The sequence below is a fragment of the Schistocerca cancellata genome, chromosome 5, assembly GCF_023864275.1.
Source record: "Schistocerca cancellata isolate TAMUIC-IGC-003103 chromosome 5, iqSchCanc2.1, whole genome shotgun sequence".
Classification (NCBI taxonomy): Eukaryota; Metazoa; Arthropoda; class Insecta; order Orthoptera; family Acrididae; genus Schistocerca; species Schistocerca cancellata.
In genome coordinates this window covers 195,489,095-195,502,157 of record NC_064630.1, presented here as the reverse complement: position 1 = coordinate 195,502,157, position 13,063 = coordinate 195,489,095, and the positions used below count along the sequence as shown (strand labels likewise).

Here is a 13,063-nt window from a genome sequence, read left to right as displayed (position 1 = left end):
TGGAAAAATATATTTGAGATCATATTTAAAATACTAAAAGCTCGCTTTTATAAAAGAAATAACTACTTGTGAATCAGAATATGATAATGTACTTTGTTTATCATAGTAATATGATTAGTACAGAATATTATGCAGCATATGAAAAATTTCAGCAACGATGCCTTGAAACAATCAGGAGGTGGCAATAGATGAATGAACTGATAACACATATCGCAAATGTACTTGTCTTTCTAAAGGTTGACTGCAGTAACTGAGTTGGAAATGTGTTTCTGAATGATGATCACCTCTTTGACAGCCCAGATAGCCAAAAAAAATCCTTTATTTGGGCTGGTTTTTGTTAAATAATAAGTAACTTGAAAATAAATATGCATCTGTTTTCAACAGCAGATAATAAAAATAGTCTGTGTAAATTGGAAGTAAATTAATTAAACCCCAAATGGGCAATAATGTGAACTGACAATGACCAGTTTTCACTATGAAAGATCTGGCCATATAAGCAACATCAATGAAGTAACTATGGTGGCAGCTGAACTAACAACTGTAAACAACAAATGTGCCTTCAGTCGGTCAGTCATGAGCTGGCAGTGTTAAGTAGCAGACATGCAGCTCTAGTGCATCAATGGTGTTCTGTCACAAATCAATGGTGTTCTGTCACAAATCACAGTAGAACAACATCTCTACACCAAGTGTTCAAGACTTCCTACAGAATGTCTGAAAGTGTGTGCAGTGTTTGTCCCACACACCTTGACTCCCAAACATAAACAAAAATTTGTGGATAGCTGCTGTAGCTTGACTGAAATGCAAACCACAGACAACTCTTTTCTAGAAAAATATCATCATGAGTGACACATCTTAGTATTATTACTATGAACCTGCTACAAAATGACAAAGTGTAGAAATTCACACGAACTGACATTCAAGCCATTGTGACACATGAGTTGAACAACATCTCAAAGGAGGACTTTTCTGACAGTTTCACATGGTTGTACAAACATTTCGTTTGTTGTATTTAGTGACGGAAAGGAGACTATGTAGAACACACTTAGCATTAAAATCACATTTCTCAATTTTATAAAAGTTTCCTGTATGACATTGGAGGCCTCCTTAGGAAAATGTATGATGGTAAGCAACATGGCACAGTGGAACTTCACTACTGCTATGGCAATGCTGGCACTCCCGGCCATTGTCATTTCATGGGAGCTGGTCATCATATTGATACTATAAATGAAACATTATTGATAAGGTAGAGGGCTATTTGCATCTTCTAACTGATCTCATTTATTGCATAACCATATAAAGGCACAACATTGGCAAAAAAGTAACCTACCATTTTGGTAAAGTGATCTGTTACCCATCTACTTAACCAACGAATGATGGTCACAACAACTAAAAGTATATATTTTTTAATTAGTTAAGCAGTTTAAATTCACAAACTTTTTGAAAGTTTTGTTGTTTGTGTGTGTAAACTGGTATGGATGGACACCACACAACTTCAAGGTGGGAAAACCATTACAGCTTTACTACAGTTCACAGAACCTTCTGTCTTAGCATTATTCCATGTTGCAGAATCTCAAAATGGCTATCATTATAGAAATGAAGTTTAGTTAGCTGTCAGATTTATACAGAACTGTCATTCACAAATGTCATTCAGAATATGTGTAATGTCTTAGTGAATGGACGGGAAGTATATGAAGTGCTGCCTCATTGTAACAAAAGGAGAATTACAATTTTGTTGCAGATGAAGTGCTCACTATTATTTAGTAGGAAGTTGAAGATATTTAGAAATTTACAGATTTCAGCATGGAGCTGCAGCAATAAAGAAGTCTATTGTTTATTTCTTTCAAATAGTCTTTGTACTTTACTGACAGTACAGTTAGCCTTTTAGCCTTCTGCCGCCAAGCAGTGTGTCAGCAGTATGCAAGTAGCAGCATTACTGCATTTACTAGGCAGTCTTGTATTTTAATAACTGTTTAAATTTTGTGTTGAATTGTTTGTACTCTCTGTAGAGAGTTCAGACGTTCTTTGCACAACAGTATTTAGCATGGATAGGGACTGTGACTGCTGTGTTCGGATGCGGGCTGAGTTGGCACCCCTTCGCTCCCAGCTTCAGGCAGTGTTGGCTTCAGTCACACAGCTTGAGGCTGTTGCCAATGGGCATCACTGTGGGGGTCTGGACTGGGGTTTGTCGGGGATGGCCAGCTCATTCCACGCATCACCCAATTGGACTACGGCTGTGGCTATCTGGGATACTGCCCACATTGAGGCTGACCCCTCACCCGTGGTAGAGTGGGAGGTTGTCTCGAGATGTGGCAGGGGGTGAAAGACATACCGGAGGGCTGAACAGAAGGCCTCTCCAGTTTGTCTGACAAACCTGTTTCAGGCTTTGTCTCCGGCTGATACTGATCTTCGGCCGGACATGGCTGCTTGTCCTGCTCCAGAGGTTGCCCCTCAGTCTGCAAGATCTCGGCAGTCGCAGAGGGTGGGCTTACTGGTAGTTGGGAGCTCCAACGTCAGGCACGTAATGGGGCCCCTTAGGGAGATGGCTGCAAGGGAGGGGAAGAAAACCAATGTGCACTCCGTGTGCATACCAGGGTGAGTCATTCAAGATGTGGAAAGGGTCTTTCCGGATGCCATGAAGAGTACAGGGTGCATCCATCTGCAGGTGGTCGCTCACATTGGCACCAATGATGTGTGTCACTATGGATTGGAGGAAATCCTCTCTGGCTTCCGGCAGCTATCTGATTTGGTGAAGACTGCCAGTCTCGCTAGTGGGATGAAAGCAGAGCTCACCATCTGCAGCATCGTCGACAGGACTGACTGCGGACCTTTGGTACAGAGCCGAGTGGAGGGAAGGTCTGAACCAGAGGCTTAGACAGTTCTGCAACCGTGCAGAATGCAGATTCCTCGACTTGCGCCATAGGTGGGTGGGGTTTCGGATTCCGCTGGATAGGTCAGGAGTCCACTACACACAGCAGGCAGCTACATGGGTAGCAGGGGTTGTGTGGTGTGGACTGGGTTTACAGAAAGGGCAACAGCCTCAAAGGGTGCAGAGCAAAGTCAGGACATGCGGGGACCAAGCAGCAATTGGTATTTTAATTGTAAACTGTCGAAGCTGCATTGGTAAAGTACCGGAACTTCAAGTGCTGATAGAAAGCACCAAAGCTGAAATCGTTATATGTACGAAAAGCTCGCTGAAGCCAGAGATAAATTCTGCCAAAATTTTTACAAAGGCACGAACGGTGTTTAGAGAGTATAGATTGCATGCAACCGGTGGTGGCATGTTTGTCACTGTTATAGTAGTTTATCCTGTAGTGAAATAGAAGTGGATAGCTCCTGTGAATTATTATGGGTGGAGGTTATACTCAACAATAATAATTAATAATTGGCTCATTTTACCGACCTCCCGACACAGCAGCATTAGTGGCAGAACAACTGAGAGAAAATCTGGAATACATTTCATTTCACATAAATTTCCTCAGCATGTTATAGTCTTATGTGGAGATTTCAATTTACCAGATATAGACTGGGACACTCAGATGTTTAGGACAGGTGGTAGGGACAGAGTATCGAGTGACATTATATACCCGAACTTTTCGACTCTGTAAGCGCAGAACAGGGACTCAGTGATAATGAGGCCGTTGCAGCATCCCTGAATATGGAAGAAAATAGGAATATAAAAAAAGGGAGGAATGTTTACTTGTTTAGCAAGAGTAATAGGAGGCAGATTTCAGACTACCTAACAAATCAAAACTAAAATTTCTGTCCCGACACTGACAATGTTGAGTGTTTATGGAAAAAGTTCAAGGCAATCGTAAAATGTGTTTTAGACAGGTAAGTGCTGAGTAAAACTGTGAGGGATGGGAAAAACCCACCGTGGTTCAACAACAAAGTTAGGAAACTACAGTGAAAACAAAGAGAGCTTCTCTGCAAATTTAAATGCAGCCAAAACCTCTCAGACAAACAGAAGCTAAATGATGTCAAAGTTAACGTAAGGAGGGCTATGTATAAGCATTCAGTACATTCGAAAGTAAAATTCTATGTACCAACTTGACAGAAAATCCTAGGAAGTTCTGGTCTTACATTAAATCAGTAAGTGGATCGAAACAGCATATCCAGACACTCTGCAATGATAATGGCATTGAAACAGAGGATGACAAGTGTAAAGCTGAAATACTAAACACCTTATTCCAAAGCTGTTTCACAGAGGAAGACCGCACTGCAGGTCCTTCTCTAAATCTTCATACAAACATAAAAATGGCTGACATCGAAATAGGTGTCCAAGGAATAGAAAAGCAACTGAAATCACTCCACAGAGGAAAATCCACTGGACCTGATGGGATACCAATTCGATTCTACACAGACTACATGAAAGAACTTGTCCCCCTTCTTACAGCCATGTACCACAAGTCTCTAGAGGAATGGAAGGTTCCAAATGACTGGAAAAGAGCACAGGTAGTTCCAGTTTTCAAGAAGGGTTGTCGAGCAGGCGTGCAAAACTATATGCCTATATCTCTGACATCGATCTGTTGTAGAATTTTAGAACATGTTTTTTGCTCACGTATCATGTCATTTCTGGAAACCCAGAATCTACTCTGTAGGAATCAACATGGATTCTGGAAACAGTGATCATGTGAGACCCAACTCACTTTTTTTGTTCATGAGACACAGAAAATATTTGATACAAGCTCCCAGGTAGATGCCATTTTCCTTGACTTCCAGAAGGCATTCAATACAGTTCCGCACTGTTGCCTGATAAACAAAGTAAGAGCCTATTGAATATCAGACCAGCTGTGTGGCTGGATTGAAGAGTTTTTAGCAAACAGAACACAGCATGTTGGTCTCAATGGAGAGATGTCTACAGACGTTAAAGTAACCTCTGGTGGGCCACAGGGGAGTGTTATGGGACCATTGCTTTTCACAATATATATAAATGACCTAGTAGGTAGTGTCGGAAGTTCCATGTAGCTTTTTGTGGATGATTCTGTAGTACACAGAGAAGTTGCAGCATTTGAAAATTGCAGCGAAATGCAGGAAGATCTGCAGTGGGTAGGCACTTGGTGCAGGGAGTGGCAACTGACCCTTAAAATAGACAAATGTAATGTATTGCAAAGACATAGAAAGAAGGATCCTTTATTGTATGCTTATATGATAGCAGAACAAACACTGGTAGCAGTTACTTCTGTAAAATATCTGGGAGTATGCATACAGAACGATTTGAAGTCGAAGAATTATATAAAATTAATTGTTGGTAAGGTGGGTGCCAGGTTGAGATTCATTGGGAGAGTCCTTAGAAAATGTAGTCCACCAACAAAGGAGGTGGCTTACAAAACACTCATTCGACCTATACTTGAGTATTGTTGATCAGTGTGGGATCCATACCAGGTCGGGCTGACAGAGGAGATAGAGAAAATGCAAAGAAGAGTGGCACGTTTCATCACAGGATTATTTGGTAAGCGTGATAGCATTAAGGAGATGTTTAGAAAACTCAAGTGGCAGACTCTGCAAGAGAGGTGCTCTGCGTTGCGGTGTAACTTGCTGTCCTGGTTTCAAGAGGGTGTGTTTCTGGATGAGATATCGAATATATTGCTTCCCCCTACTTATACCTCCTGAGGAGATCACAAATGTAAAATTAGAGAGATTCGAGCGCACATGGAGGCTTTCCGGCAATCATTCTTCCCGCGAACCATACGCGGCTGTAACAGGAAAGGGAGGTAATGACAGTGGCACATAAAGTGCCCTCCGCCACACACTGTTGGGTAGCTTGTGGAGTATAAATGTTGATGTAGATGTAAACTACACAGTTTACATGCAGCAGTAACAGCACTCATAATCTGAGCACAAGCATTTGTCACAAAAAACCGAATCAGTGCTCAGTTACAAACTTATGGTTAATACATGTTGTAGTATCTTCCAGCATGAATTATTTGAGTTATATAAGTAATACTGTAGTTACTAGAACAAAGTATTTGTTTCTGTGTCACTGAATTACTTTAGTTGGCATAGGTAGGCTGCATGAGATTTTTTATGGTAAAAGTGTGGAATGTCTTTTGTCTCAAAATTTATTAAAGATGATTTCATTGCTATATATTTTAATAGGTGCAGGCTCTGCTACAAATTTCAAGAAGTGATGGATCCTGTGCAAGGAAAGGTAAATTTCCATGGTCAATATATGAGAGTTAAAGCTGGCTGACTCCATTAGCTTAATGGCTGACAGTCCTATGTGACTGCTCCCATATTACTATCAGGTATTTCTATGACATATGAGACACACATTATGACTCATTAATAGTGAAGTGAAAAGTAAAACATTTTTGCACTTCACAAAACATGCAAATGTCAAACTTTGTAAGTGCTAAATATCAACATTTGTAGCAGGCTGACACCTGTTGTTATTCGACTGAAAAATATTGCATTTTCATTGCATAACTCATCCTTCTTCTAGTCAAGTTTAGCATTGGAGGGCAGCGTGGAGGGTAAAAATCGTAGAGGGAGACCAAGAGATGAATACACTAAGCAGATTCAGAAGGATGTAGGTTGCAGTAGATACTGGGAGATGAAGAAGCTTGCACAGGATAGAGTAGCATGGAGAGCTGCATCAAACCAGTCTCAGGACTGAAGACAACAACAACAACTCATCCTTACTGTCTGTGGAAAGTCAGATGTTGTAATAATGCAGTAAATGATAAATGATGGTAAACAGCAGAGAATACTGAAGAAATAATAGAAAGATGACTTGCACAACAAAATCTTTACAACATGGTGGTGACCCTGTGGTGATGCCCTTCAACACTATCCCCCCACCCTCCCAAAATAAAAGATTAATTGTTGTTGTTATGTGATGCTGTGAGTGAAACCTCATAGTTTCTCTACCCAAATTATCAATTTTATTTCTTCACTGTATTCTCAGTTATTATTCAATTTTTTCCTTTCTACTTCTTCTTTTACATTTTATCTTCCATTTTTTTGTCTTCTTTCTTTCACTGCAGCAGTTCTCATCTAGCATAAAACTATTTTATTGTCTGACTAAAGGGTTTTTATTGCTCCCTTGCCATCTAACTTCCCCTCTTTGTTATTCTTTGTCCCTTACCTGATAGTATTTTGAATGGCAGAACATTTTTTTCCTAATTGCCACAGCAGCAAATAATGACCTCTGGCTCTATAAGTTGAAACGCTATATGTCGTAGTCAGTTATTTACATCATCTAAATGAATGTAATTTATGTAATACTGGCATGACCTTTAAGCAATTATATCTTTACTAAATATCACATTTTTATCTTCTAATAAACTGCCACTGTTTCTGACATCTCAGAATACTCTCAAAGCATTGTGAATTTATAATCCATTTTCTGCAAGACAACAATGTGATATTCCTTTAGTCTCAATGTCCAAATATTTGCAATGAACCATAATGACAATAGTTTAAAAATGGTAGCAAATATTTGTTCCAACAGGAATATATAATAATAATGATAATAATAATTTTATTGTCATTCAGTCATCACAGCAATAGACAATGTCACATACAATATAATACAATTGGTAATTTAAAACAAACAACGGGCTTGTTATTAGTGTCCCAATATTATAACAGTTGAAACATTCATTCATTCATGTCATAGAAGAGTGGATAACTAACCAGTCATGCAGTATTTGTTTCAATGTTTATTCACATAATTCTTGTATAGATTGTGGAACCGTAGATAATTTTTGCCCCCTGAGTTCATAGCTGTTCAGTGATTTGACAGTCTGTCATCTAGAGTATAAATGCAATCGTTCCCTCTTGTATTGTAACAATGCACATTTTCTCTATGTTTTGCTTCCAGTAATGGAAATACATGGCAGAATTTAAATAATTTAGGAGTAAAGATAACAAGCCATTGAATAGTAGAGGTGCTGAGTTGTCGACCACCACATAAAAAATACTGGAATATCGCTAGCTTTCAGACGAATACTTTTTTGAGCTAGAGTACACATACATATGTCCCCCCCCCCTCCAATTTCCCCACACATCCATGCACACAAACACACTTGTATGGCTACACTGTCCTAGTACTCTAGCTCAAGATAGTACTCAAGTGAAAGTTAGAAAATATTTCAGTCTTTTTTACATGCCTGTTGATGACTTTATTCAATGAGCTGTCAACTTTACTGCTAAATTATGTAAATACTCTAATGGAAACTCCTTGAGGGAACATAAACAATTTTAGTAAACTGATAATAGTTGAGGTGCTCAATCATCAGACATACACAATGTGTTCAAAAGTATCCGGGCACCCCCAAAAACATGCTTTTTTATATTAGGTGCATTGTGCTGCTACCTACTGCCAGGTACACCATACTAGCTACCTCAGTAGTCATTAGACATTGTGAGAGAGAGCAATGGGGTGCTCTCTGGAACTCATGGACTTTGCATGGGGTCAAGTGATTTGGTGTCACTTGAGTCATACGTCTGTATGCGAGGTTTCCACACTCCTAAACAACCCAAGGTCCACTGTTTCTGATGTGATGGTGAAGTGTAAATATGAAGGGACATGTACAGCACAAAAGCATACAGGCTGACCTCATCTGTTGACTAACAGAGACTGCCGACAGTTGAAGAGGGTCTTAATGTGTAATAGGCAGACATCTACCCAGACCATCACACAGGAATTCCAAACTGCATCAGGATCCACTGCAAGTACTATGACAGTTAGGTGGGAGATGGGAAAACTTGAATTTCATAGTCGAGCAGCTGCTCATAAGTCACACATCACAACGACAAATGCCAAACGATGCCTTGCTTGGTGTAACAGGGTGTATAAGTGGACAAAGAAAAAAAATTCCCGGATTTTTCCCGGATTTCCCGGTTGAAAATACGCTTTCTCCCAGATGAAAATACACTTTTTCCATGTTAAATGACAGTATACTTTTCCTCGGCACTGTAAAACTTATCAATCCTTAGAATGTTTATGGTTTTCTAAACAGATGTAGAATTTACCGGCACTTTAGAAAACGAAACCCAGGGGGAAAAAACACGTTTTGGAAAGATCTTTGATGTGCAGCAACATGTATGCTGCATTTCTTCGTTTTACGGAGGTATAAATTCGAATTCCACCAAACACTGCATGTTACTTTCCAAAGCAATGAAATCGAGATTGCGACACGCTTTTGTAAGCCAGTCATAGCTCATGTCACGTGATCCCGACAGCTGATGACAGTACAAGACACGTAGTGTAGTCAACCAATAGCAAGACCACTCTTACTTAGTGTGAACACACAAAAAGAAAAGTTAATGGTTTAAATTAGTACACATAGTTTTGATAGAAGAAAAACAAAGCTTTCACAAATAATATTGGTCTCTAAGATTAATAAGCTGCAAGAGAAGCTAATCTTCTACATATAATGCTGATCATTTTGCATGTGTTACACTTTAAGATACATGACACAAATGTGCCAGTAAAATTTTTTAATAACAACATAAATGTCTGATCTTCTGGGCTCTAAATTATCCTAGATGGTCATCCTCAAGGAGTTGATTTTTACATGAGAGTCAAACGCTCTGTGGTTTAAGAAATTCATCATACATTCTCGCACATAGTTCATCTTACGTAAAAGGAAATTTACTTTGAAAGTAACACTTTTCAAACCATCATTCGCAATATTTTCCCGTGACCTGTTAGAAACTGGTTCGTTTCAGCAGTTGCCAGAGAGCGCCAGATAACAGGCGTCACTGCGCCAGCGCAGCTACGATGACGCAGGAAGCCCATATGTTCATACGTGCGATCTTGCATTATGTCATAAAAGAAACAAGACATCAAAGGATACTTCAGGAGCATCGTAATTTCGTGAACCATACTAAAATGCGTAATTTGGCTTAAAGTACACAATCGTATGTCCAGATTCGGAAGTATATTTTCTAGAGTCCCAGTATTGTATTATCTCATGTTTGGTTCTTTATTATGGCATAATGTCATACGAGCTAGAAGATGGAAAACGCGCACTTGAAATGCAGCGAGTAGTTGAAACTAGCCAACAGCGTGAGATTAAACACTTCATTTAAAATAAACTGACTTCCTGAGCGCAAAATATTAATAAAAGCCCAATCTCTTTAGCAAACCGACAAAAATAACTTCATTGTTCTGCAAGGTGATTAATGCTTGATTGTCAGAAAGGTGGAAATAAAACCTGGAACTAACAACATATTTTAGCCTTCCTCAATTATGCGAACATATTTTAATTAATTTGGTAGCTCCCGGCCACAGAAATCCGTTTTGTTTTCATTTAATGTGAGAGCAATAAACGAAGAGGAAACAGCAAAATCACTAAACATAAACACAGGTCACGTGGAGACTACCCACCTCCCCACTACAACTCAGACTGCTCTGTGCATCAGCCCTGGATCTACGATATTTCCGAACCGGAGCAATTTAGATAGTGGCGCTCAGCCACACATCTGTAGCCAGAAGCGGGAGAAGGTACTACCCATAGGCGACTCAACTGCGCATGCACAAGAGCCTGCCTGCAACTGCTCAAATGAATCAAATGTAAACAGCTGTCATGCCAGACTCATTGGAGGCAATTTGTTGTTAGGAAGCACTGCATATTCTTCCTAAAGCCTTTGACACACTTTGGTTGGCAGACGCTTGTATGAGCACTGTGTTTTGTTGTATATGGCGCAATTCCTTTGCTGCTTAAGTTTTATTTTCGTTTTTCTTCCTCTTGTTAATGTTTTGTAGGCTGCAATATTATCCTGCAGACATGGAATACAGTAATATTCTTTGTTGGAGTATTGGTTTTTACCAGTTAAAATAACAAAAATTTAACTGGTAACTAAAACAAGGAAAAGTTCCCGGAATTCTAAAAAATTCCCGGGTTTTTCCCGGTTTTCTCCCGGACGAAAAAATTCCCGGGTTTTTCCTGGATCTCCCGGATCGTATACACCCTGTGTAAGGAGTGTAAACATTGGATGATTGAACAGTGGAAAAACGTTTTGTGGAGTGCACAGTACACAAAGTGGTGATCCGATGGCAGGGTGTGGGTATGGCGAATGCCCGGTGAATGTCATCTGCCAGTGTGGTAGTGCCAACAGTAAAATTCGGAGGTGGTGGTGTTATGGTGTGGTCGTGTTTTTCATGAAGGGAGCTTGCACCCCTTGTTGTTTTACGTAGTACTGTCACACCACAGACCTACACTGATGTTTTAAGCACTTTTTGTTTCCAACCGTTGAAGAGCAATTCGGTGATGGCAACTGCATCTTTCAACATGATTGAGACCTGTTCATAATACACAACTTGTGGCAGAGTGGTTAACTGACAATAACATCCCTGTAATGGACTGGCATGCACAGAGTCCTGACCTGAATTCAATAGAACATCCTTGAAATGTTTTGGAACGCCGACTTCATGCCAGGCCCCACCGACTGACATCGATACCTCTCCTCAGAGCAGCACTCCATGAAGAATGGGCTGCCATTCCCCAAGAAACCTTCCAGCACCTGATTGAATGTATGCCTGCAAGAGTGGAAGCTGTGATTGAGGCTATGGTTGGGCCAACACCATACTGAATTCTACTATTACCAATGAAGGGCACCACGAACTTGTAAATCATTTTCAGCCAGGTGTCCAGATACTTTTGATCACATAGTGTATAAAGAAGACTGAGAATACTGACAGCTTTCAGAGAAGTCCTTCTTCAGCACTACAGAGTACAAATTTCAATGTAACTGCCACAGTCAAGTGGTATTGTAGAACAACCCTAATAATGTCAACCAATAATATGCATATATTGGTCACTGTATTGAACACATAATTTAAATCTTATAATTTTCATAAAAAAATGACATTTTTATGAAAAACTATAGTTACTGTAAAAATAAATATGACAATAAAAGTTAGAACTTAAATGGGGAAACATTAATGCTCATAGCAAGTGAAGAAATTGTTAAATTAGAAGTAATGAAAGATGAACTCTGAAAGGATTGTAATTTTGTAAGTACACAGAAATATTAATGAAATATCAAGTTTATAGTTATGTTGGTTAAAAATGTCCCACAAAGAAACTGTTTGTATACCATCAGTCTAATTATAACTAAAATCTCAACAAAGAATGAAAATATGTAGACTCAATGTTAGTTAGTCTTTCACTCAGTACAGTGCTATATGTGTTACAAGTAATTTGTAACATAAAATGTTTAGATTAATGTGTGACTTGTATACTCTTTGCCTGGTGCAATAACACAAGAGTGTACTTAGATTGTATCATTTTACTTTTGTTTTATGGATTTGGGACCAACTGAACACTCACAGGAATGAGGTAAGTACTTGAGTCATTGTTTCTACCATTACTACTTCCATTGACAAAATGTGGTGGAATTATTAGCTTACTTGCTACAAAAAACCCTGTTTGTCAAAATGTATTTACTAAAGTAATTAACTGTTAGCTGTACAGGTAAGCTTCTGTGTGTGTGTGTGTGTGTGTGTGTGTGTGTATGTGTGTGTGTGTGTGTGTGTGTGTGGATGGGTGTGTGGGTGTGTGTGTTTGTGTGTGTGTGTGTGATTATATAACTTTGAAGAAGGAATTGTTCCTAAGCCAGCAATTTTTTCAGGTCTTGATATCTTTTCCATTAAAGAGCCAGTGAGTTAAAAATTAGTCTGTAAATTACATATATCAAGTGTTTATTCATAAATACTCACTTTTCTCCACAAACACCCACACCTACCCACATGTAGTTGTGGTAGTAGACAGCCAGTGATCTCTTGTCAGTAATAAGAATGTTCAATACCACTGTATGTATGTGGGCAAAAGTTAGTACAAAAAATGAGTTACACGGTGGAATCTACTTCTGTCAATCAGGTTGTTTTCTTATTAGAAGAACAATAATTCGTAAAATGTTTACAGTGTCAGAGTGTGTCAATAAGTAACAGAGGTAAGCTGTGAGACAGATATGCCAAAGAGATGGAAGACGAGAAAGACAGAAACTTCTAGAATGTTCTACAAAAACTCTAAAACTTAACTGTTGATGCTATGTTCTATAAATTCTAAACTTTGAAGAAATATAAGGCAAAGTTCTGCATATATGAAAG

At 39.2% G+C, this 13,063-nt stretch overlaps 1 protein-coding gene across 1 annotated transcript in view; it reads right to left on the bottom strand.

Annotated features, from left to right (window-relative positions):
- Window positions 1-13,063, bottom strand: part of LOC126188440 (uncharacterized) — a 347,741-nt gene that overhangs the window by 47,566 nt on the left and 287,112 nt on the right. The window lies entirely within an intron of this gene.